This window comes from Thermobia domestica, chromosome 6 (assembly GCF_964235325.1).
Source record: "Thermobia domestica chromosome 6, izTheDome1.hap1.1, whole genome shotgun sequence".
Taxonomy (NCBI): domain Eukaryota; kingdom Metazoa; phylum Arthropoda; class Insecta; order Zygentoma; family Lepismatidae; genus Thermobia; species Thermobia domestica.
In genome coordinates this window covers 312,183,705-312,193,467 of record NC_137459.1, presented here as the reverse complement: position 1 = coordinate 312,193,467, position 9,763 = coordinate 312,183,705, and the positions used below count along the sequence as shown (strand labels likewise).

Here is a 9,763-nt window from a genome sequence, read left to right as displayed (position 1 = left end):
ATCCGACACAAGCATTTTAAACGCTCCTGCTCCGATGGAATAAGTCTTACTCTCTTGGAGTCTTTTCAAGACTTCTTTTCAAACGGAATAAGCTTACTTGAGCCCTTGGACGTCGGAACTGGTTTATCATGTCATCTGACTGAGCATTTAAGACTCCTGCTCCGATGGAATAAGTCTTACTATCTTGGAGTCTTTTCAAGACTTCTTTTCCACCGAAATAAGTCTACTCCAATCCTTTGATGACACACGGCCTGTGTCAACAGGTAGCCTACGCTACCCTCGCCGATGACAGTGGCTCCCGTTCTTGCTGCTCGCTTCCCAACTAAAGGGAAGACACGGCTCACCTTTCTCTCCCTCGCCTGTCAAGATCAGTGGCTCCCGTTCAACGGTGTCAATCTAACTGATACGACACACTAATAAGAAACTTTTGACATCAACCACCGCAGTGGTGATGAATTGATAATGATCCTTCCGCAGGTTCACATACGGAAACCTTGTTACGACTTTTACTTCCTCTAAATGATCAAGTTTGGCCATCTTTCCGACACGTCGGTACCACCGCAAGACGGAGGTGCCGGGTATCAGTCCGAAGGCCTCACTAAATCATTCAATCGGTAGTAGCGACGGGCGGTGTGTACAAAGGGCAGGGACGTAATCAACGCAAGCTTATGACTTGCGCTTACTGGGAATTCCTCGTTTATGGGACATGATTGCAAGAACCAATCCCTAGCACGAAGGAGGTTCAGCGGGTTACCCGGACCTTTCGGTCAGGGAAGACACGTTGATTCCTTCAGTGTGGCGCGCGTGCGGCCCAGAACATCTAAGGGCATCACAGACCTGTTATTGCTCAATCTCGTGCTGCTGGAGGCAGCCTGTCCCTCTAAGAAGACATGAACGTTGGAAGGAAAGATTCCAACGCCTAGTTAGCAGGCTAGAGTCTCGTTCGTTATCGGAATTAACCAGACAAATCGCTCCACCAACTAAGAACGGCCATGCACCACCACCCACTGAATCAAGAAAGAGCTCTCAATCTGTCAATCCTTCCAGTGTCCGGGCCTGGTGAGGTTTCCCGTGTTGAGTCAAATTAAGCCGCAGGCCCCACTCCTGGTGGTGCCCTTCCGTCAATTCCTTTAAGTGCGCCGATGGAGAAGGTTGTCTCTGGAACAGCTCCGCTGGCTTACCGTGTGGATACTCTACGACGACTATCTGGCTAATTAATAAGGTTTTTCTGGTTTTGTGATTTGGAAGATATAATTAGTGGTTGTGATTAGAAGACCTGGCTATGGACTGGACAACGAATTTTAGTGCAATTAACAGTGATTAGTGAATAAATATATTATCTTTTGTGAACAATGAAGTTTGGCGCTAAGCTATACCACAAGACAATGAATCAGTTTCTTCTTCGATTTCATATTTAGTTGCATTAATGATATTTAAGGAAAATATTATTTAATGTTATTAACTGTCTTGTGAAAGTTAAAATTTAATTACTAACTATAGAACGTTGATAATTTAGGATTTATTAATATCTGGAGTGGAGTGCTTTCAATGTGCATTTAAGTATTGGCGGGAAATCCTCATGTCATTATCAAAAGTGTGAGTTATTATAAATGGACAAGAAATTACCATTGAACTGTAGTGAAGAAAGTTATTTAATACTAAATACATATTTAATAACTTTAATATTAACAGTGGTAAAGTGCAAAAGTTGATTCCATAACATTAAATATTAGGCTGTGAGAGAATTGGCGGGAAAGTATTGAAGTTACATTTTCTTAAATGCAATTAACCTAAACATTATAATATGAAAACCAGTGATTAATTTAATCATGTGTATGGTTTGGTGGATCGAATTATTTTCCTTGTTCATCATTATGAGTGCAGTTAGTGCCTGTGACGATAATAATAGTGATAGCCAAGAGGAACTAATAGACGTTTATTTGTTTCCGATAGAAAAATTTGAGTGCTCTAAACATCCCGAATTATTATTTTTAAACAAAAGAAAATTCTACACTCATTTAGAGACAGTGCATGCAGGTCTATTTGTATTTAAGTGTAAAGTTTGTGAAAGTACATTCAAAAAAACACATGCGGCGGACTGCCATATTCCTAAGTGTAGTGGCCCCAAAGTTAAGGGGGATTTCAAATGTCAATGGTGTGGACAATTTTTTAAAAATCAGGGAGCTCTAGGGACACATCAGTCTAAAAGACATCCTAGACAATGGCAGCAGCTGAAATTGGACAAAGAAAAGAAGAGACAAGAAGGTAAAAAATGGCAGGACGACGAGGTCGAGAAATTTATAGAAGTAGCCCTTGAAAATAAAGGTAAACAAAATATAAATGAATTGATTCATGCCTATTTTCCTAACAAAACTTTAGAAGACATCAGAAATAAAAAACATCGTCTGGTGCAGCAAGGAAAATTACCTAGATCCGTTACACAGAGCAGAACTACTTCTATAACGACATTAGATGATGAAGAAGCTTCATTGCTGAGTGAGGACGGTGCTAATCCTATGGAATGTACGTTAGTTTATAAATGGGAAGAAGTGTTTACTAGCCCGGAAGAACATCAAGAACATATAGTGCAAGTAGAAGAGGGATCACCTGAAGAGGACTTAAATTCCCAGGGAACAAAACCAGTAAGTAAACCGGATAACAATAACATTTTTATCAGTGATGAGGTAAATCTCATTAAAGACTATAGTGAAGTGAGAAAACTAATCATTCAAGAACTTAAAGGTGTCGTGGATACTGAAATAGACTTTGATAATAAAACTACTTATGAACTGTTTAATGATTTGATTGTAAAAATTTTAGCTAATACAGAGGCCTGTATCTTAAAGTGTAATTCGGAATGTAGAGATAACCTGGCTTTAGAATTTGAGAGTAAAATTATAGAACTTCAAAATTTAGTTAGTTTGAAAGAAGGCGAACTAAGTAAGGTTATATTAGAGTTAGAGAGTAATGAAAAGAATTTGTCTAAAGAGAAGGAATGGGTAAACGAACTTCAAGCTATTAATGAAAAGATTCAAAAAGAATTGGAGTTACGGGAAAGAGAGATCTCAGTGCTGAAGATCCAGAGTCAAAAATTAAAGGCTCGTTTATATGAAGCTGAAGATGAAAGTTCTAAAATTAGGGATAATTGGAATGTAAGAGTTAAGGAAATTTTGAATAAGAAAAATGAAGAGGAGAAAACTCTCCTAAAAAGAATAAAAGAACTGGAATGTCGTTGCAAAGAACTTGATAAACTAAACACGAATACTGGAAATTTAAAACAAAATAAGAATATAAGTGAAAGTAATCAAAAAGTTGATATGGGAGTCAGCACTGAGATTACTTTCCCTATTAATGAAGAAATAATAGGTCCTTTACATGATGTTCACAATCAAGGTGTCTCAACTATTGTTAGTAATAATGATGTAAATTTTTATGTATCTAATGAGGATAGTGTATTCAAAAGTGTAGTTAGTGGTACCAGTGAATTATCACTCGATGTTGAAATAGCAACGATAAATTTTGAAAATCTGGTTACGGAAATAATCTCTGATAAAGAACCTATAAATAGTAATTTTTCACCATCTGATCCACAAACGATGAATGATATAGGAGAGTATTGTCATTCCCTAACTTGTATTGAGTTACATAACAAGTATCAGGTTTTAGATAATGATTTACAGAGTCTTATTGATAGCAGTACTGTAGATATTAACAGAATAGATATTGTGTATCAAAATTTACTATCTTGCTTGGGCAAAAAACAGACTTGGAATGAACCAAATATTGATATAGGTAAAATAAACAGAGCCAAAACCATAACTAGTAAAAATAAATATAGAAATGTACAAGAAATGTTCCATAACCACCCTGATAAGCTTGCTAAATTTATCTTTGAAGACAGGTTAAATATAGATGGGAATGAGACAGGGGAATTAAATTCGGAAGATATATTTAAATGTTACAGCAAATTATGGGGAGTCAAATGGGATTGTAAAATTAATTTCTATGAGGACAAGATTGATGAAGAAAAACTAGACATATTAAAAAATCCAATTACTATACAGGAGGTATCGAATAGAATTAGAAGGATTAATAATAGCTCTGGTGTTGGCCCGGATAAGGTATCTAAAAAGGACATTAATAACAGACAGACGTTATATATTCTTTGTAAGTTATATAACTTGATACTTTGTACCGGATTAGTGCCAAAATGCTGGAAGAATAACCGTACCACCCTTATACCTAAACCAGGGAGGAAGTTAGATGATGTAGCAAACTGGCGTCCAATTACAGTCTCCTCAATAATATGCAGAGTATTTTCAGGGATTATCGAACAGAGGTTAAGTAAAGTAATTAACTTACATCCTAGTCAAAAAGGTTTTATTAAAGAAAATAATACGCTAGTCAACTGCTTTTCACTGGATACCCTACTAAAGCTAGGTAAGAAATATAATAGTTGTTATGGGGTTTTAATAGATATCCACAAAGCATTTGACACTATACCACATTCTGCTATAACCAGTGCTTTAAAAAGTAGAGGTCTTCCATCAAATTATATTCAGTTAATTGATGCATATTATAGTAACAACGTAACACAATTTAGTGGCACTGATGTGACTTTAAAAGTGAAAAGAGGTGTCAGACAAGGAGACCCATTGAGTCCATTACTATTTAATATAGTAATGGACACAATTATTAGAACACTACATTCAACAGACTTAGGTTACGAATTAAATGGTAGTAAAGCTCCGGTTTTTGCTTACGCCGATGATATGGTCTTAGTGACCAATCATCATAAAAATCTTCAGATATTGTTAGAAAATTTTAATAGTCTGATCCAAAAAACTGGCATGGAAATTTCTGTCGGCAAGTGTATCTGTTTTGGCATAGAACCTAAGGGTCGTACTTGGTTATGCCCACCTTTTACCCTTACTTTGGACAACCAACTTATTAAAAGAGTAGAAGTAGATGAAGACTTCAGATATTTAGGTTGTAAATACACTATCAAATCAGGGATTGAAAATAAATATCATTTAGAGTGTCTAGAAAATGTATTAGATAGAATTTCTCATCTTCCTTTGAAGCCTCGGCAAAAAATTATACTTTTACAAACATATATTTTACCTAAATTTTTTTATATCTGGATAGCCAGTTTTACCTGTCACACCTTTCTTTTACAAATTGACGCTATTATTAGAAACTTTTTAAAAAAATGGCTACACTTACAGCAATCTACAGCCGATGGCTTTTTTTATTCTAGAAAAAGAGATGGGGGTCTAGGATTTCCCAATGTTCATAACATTATATCTTTGGCTCAGTTAAAACTTGTTCATTCCCTTAGGAAACTTGAAAATGATGAATTTTTTAAAATTGTAATACTACAAAGTAATCTAAATTCAGTGGAAGATAGGCTACTGGATAGACTGGGAATCCCTAGACCTTACAATTTATCTGTCTTGATTGAAAAAAAGGTACTACTTAAAGATGATTGGTTTAATAAATGGGAGGCGAAAGAAAGCCAAGGTAAAGGTATTAAATATTTTAAGAACAACCCAATTACTAACAATTTTTTGTACCAGGAGACATTGCCTGACAACAGATTTATAGACGCTGTAAAATTACGTACGAATACATATGGGGTACGTGTAGCTCTGGCTAGAGCTAATCCTAATACTAACAAAGAATGTAGAGCTTGTCATGAACCCCTGGAAACTTTAGGTCATGTAATTGGTCGTTGTATTATGCACGCCCCCAGAAGAATTAATAGACACAATAGAATTGTAGATATTATAAGAAATCATATGGTAATAAACAACTTCAGAGTAGCGCATGAACCTGTAATTAAATATAACGACATAATCTACAAACCTGATTTAATTCTAGAAAAGGGTGAAACTAGAATAATAGTAGATGCCACTATTCGATTTGAAGAAGGTGATATGGAAATAAATGCATTAAATGAAAAAACTAAAAAATATGAAATTTTAAAAAACTTTTTTACAGATGGTAAAAAGTTTGAGATATTACCTGTCATTATTGGATCCAGAGGAGCTGCTACAAAATCATTTATGAGTTTTTGTAAAAGATTCACTGTACCTAAGTTTATCCAGAAACGGATAATAAACCTAACATTGAAGTCCAGTCTGGAAATTTTAAATGCACACCTGGACTATCAGGGTTAACTAGAGAAAAAATTGGTTAAAAAATGAGTGGGATGAATGTACTTAAAGGAAAAAAAAAAGGACAAAAAAAAAAATTCAATAAGATTAAGGAATCCATGCTTTGTAATTTTATTTAAAGTTCCTATGAAAGTTTTAGAATTGGTGTATCTCTAATTTTATTTTTATTTTTTTGAATTTTGTATTTGGAATCTGGAATTTTTTACTCAGTACTTTCCTCTTTTATTCCCTCTCTGTTGAATTATATATATATTTATGCTATTTATCACATATGTTATCTGTGTTTTAATGAGATTGAGCAACTACAAATACTCCTTGTATTTTATTACTATGTTCTTGTGAGGTATTTTATTTTGTTATTGCATTATATATATATATCTTACTCTACTGACTCTATATTCAGCAATATAACTCTTTTTATGTTTTTTTATTTATTAATTTATTTTTTTTAAAATTCAATGTACTGACTCTATATTCAACAATATAACTCTTTTTATGTCATTTTGTTTGTCACTACTGTATTTTATCTTAATTTTTTTTACTATTATGTATTTTTTAAGTATTTTATGTATTTGATATCATAATATTTTTAGTTGTTGTAATGAACTATGGTAAAATGATATAGAAGTTGGAAATATATGTAAATGATATAACTGATAAAAAGTAGAGAGAGGAAAAAAATAATATATAGAAAAGGAAAGTGAGAAATGCAGAAAAGAGAAACATATATAGCAAAAAAAAGGAAAAAAAAACGATAATAATGAGGTATTCTGTTATAATATTTTTGATTATTGTTATTGTATTACTTTTTTAATTTTTTAATTTTTTAACTTGTATGCATTCCTTTAAATATGTTATTTACATATTATGTTCTGCTACCCTATAAGATCTTGTAAAACATATTGTAATTATAATTATCCTTGAAATAAAGAATAAAATGATGCGGGGGGATGCCCAGGGAACCCAGGTCGGCAATTATGAGCACTAATTATGATCAAATTCGACAATTATTAGTAAAAGTCAGCAATTATGAGCACCCAGGGGACCCGGGTCGGCAATTATGAGCACTAGTCATGAGCAAAGTCGCCAATTATGAGCAAAAGTCGGCAATTATGAGCGCCTTTTTTTAGGGGGGGAAAAAATTAAAAAAAAGAGAGAAAAGAATCCTAAGATTCTAGGCAATTAAGCCTGGGAGGGTGGTGGTGTATACCCGAACTAAATCCCCTCAGGTTTGTAACATCATAGTTACGCCCCCTTGGGTCAATAACTCCCTGCATGTAGCCCAGCCCCACCTGGACTCATGCGGGGAGTTCTTCGCCCTTTAGTCGGGTAGGGGGGTGCGGGTGCGCTCCCTTGGATTCCCGGGTGGGGCCGACAGTCCTTGAGAGTTTCCCCGCGCCCTCCTCATCCGGCAGGACGGTTGCCTAAACGGGTGCATGTAGGTCTCCACCTGTGTCTTCACCGGGTGGTGGCTTCTTCTTCGCCATTTCGGCCTAGTTTGTCACCTGTATGACAAACCTTCCCTGGACATCTCCCCGGAATGGGGCTGGGACCTGAAAAGAGAAACAACCTATCTGAGGTGCAGGTGTGATGAGTAAGGAAAGGGTTAATTAAAAGGAACTAAAAGGTGGCCTAAAAATTAAAGAAATTAATATAATGGTGCTAGTGAATAATAATGTTAGTACTAAGGTGCTGTGCGCTATAACCAAGGATAGGCCATAACACAATGAAATAAATAAAATTGTGCACCTAGCTATAGATATAAAAGGCCCCCGTTGGTAGTGAGCACGTTAGGCACGCTACCATCGGGGGTTGCTACCCATTTTGTTAATCTCACCTCAAGGGGAGCACTCGGACTTTGCCTATAGCACCCCTTGAGGTGAGTCCCAGCTCCGACGACGAGGACGTAGGGTAGCACCGGAGCCACTTGTGACATTTCTAGAATGCTTGTAAATTTCGTCAATATGTATGTATTATTTAAAATTTGTTTAATAAAGATAAAAACGGGGTTAGAGGTTCGAAGATAGAACTATGAATCATTACCCATATGGGGAATGCTTTTTGCTTTGATATTCAGCTTTGCAACCATACTTCCCCCGGAACCCAAAAGCTTTGGTTTCCCGGAAGCCGCCCGCCGAGTCATTGGAGGAACTTCGGCGGATTGCTGGCTGGCATCGTTTATGGTTAGAACTAGGGCGGTATCTGATCGCCTTCGAACCTCTAACTTTCGTTCTTGATTAATGAAAACATTCTTGGCAAATGCTTTCGCATCGGTTAGTCTTGCGACGATCCAAGAATTTCACCTCTAACGTCGCAATACTAATGCCCCCGTCTGTCCCTATTAATCATTACCTCGAGTTCCGAAAACCAACAAAATAGAACCGAGGTCCTATTCCATTATTCCATCCACCGAACATTCAGGCGACACGGCCTGCTTTGAGCACTCTAATTTGTTCAAAGTAAACGTGCCGGCCAATCAAGACACTCAATGAAGAGCACCGAGAAAGGAAAAACCGGCAGGACGTCCGGAACGATCAGTTAAACGCCGGGCGGCGAACCGATCGTCCGAGACCCAGATCCAACTACGAGCTTTTTAACCGCAACAACTTTAATATACGCTATCGGAGCTGGAATTACCGCGGCGGCTGGCACCAGACTTGCCCTCCGATAGATTCTCATTAAAGGATTTAAAGTGTATTCATTCCGATTACGGGGCCTCGGATGAGTCCCGTATCGTTATTTTTCGTCACTACCTCCCCGTGCCGGGAGTGGGTAATTTGCGCGCCTGCTGCCTTCCTTGGATGTGGTAGCCGTTTCTCAGGCTCCCTCTCCGGAATCGAACCCTGATTCCCCGTTACCCGTAACAACCATGGTAGGCGCAGAACCTACCATCGACAGTTGATAAGGCAGACATTTGAAAGATGCGTCGCCGGTACAGAGACCGTGCGATCAGCCCAAAGTTATTCAGAGTCACCAAGGTTTCGGACGGACGAACCGACCGATTGGTTTTAATCTAATAAAAGCATCCCTTCCATTGCTGGGCGGGATTCTAGTTGCATGTATTAGCTCTAGAATTACCACAGTTATCCAAGTAGGATAGGTACGATCTAAGGAACCATAACTGATTTAATGAGCCATTCGCGGTTTCACCTTGTTTTGGCTTGCACTGAGACATGCATGGCTTAATCTTTGAGACAAGCATATGACTACTGGCAGGATCAACCAGGGAATTGACCGACTAAAAAGCCGGAAAGTGTTGGACACAACCAACACAGCGTTCTAACAAAGGATAGGAAAGCTACACCCGACCAAGCATTTTAGACTTCTGTTCCGCTGGAATAAGCCTACTCTTGCGGTGACTAGCTCCCGTTAATACTGGCCGTGTGACAGCCGCCAAGAGCATATTAGACTCCCAATCCAATGGAACAAGCCTACTTGTATCCTTGGGTTACAACAGCTTCCTTCCACACGTTGCCGGTACATCCGACAGAGCAATTTTAAAGACTCCTCTTCCGCCAGAATAAGCCTACCTTTGTGGGGCCTGGCTCCCGTTAGAACTGGCCGTAAGGGTACCCACAAAAGCA

The 9,763-nt window shown here is 37.6% G+C and overlaps 2 pseudogenes; both read right to left on the bottom strand.

The window, feature by feature from the left end:
* Positions 1-460: 460 nt before the first annotated feature.
* On the bottom strand, positions 461-1,520 carry LOC145688612 (small subunit ribosomal RNA; annotated as a pseudogene).
* Positions 1,521-8,209: 6,689 nt separating this feature from the next.
* On the bottom strand, positions 8,210-9,408 carry LOC145688590 (small subunit ribosomal RNA; annotated as a pseudogene).
* Between the last annotated feature and the right edge of the window lie 355 nt (positions 9,409-9,763).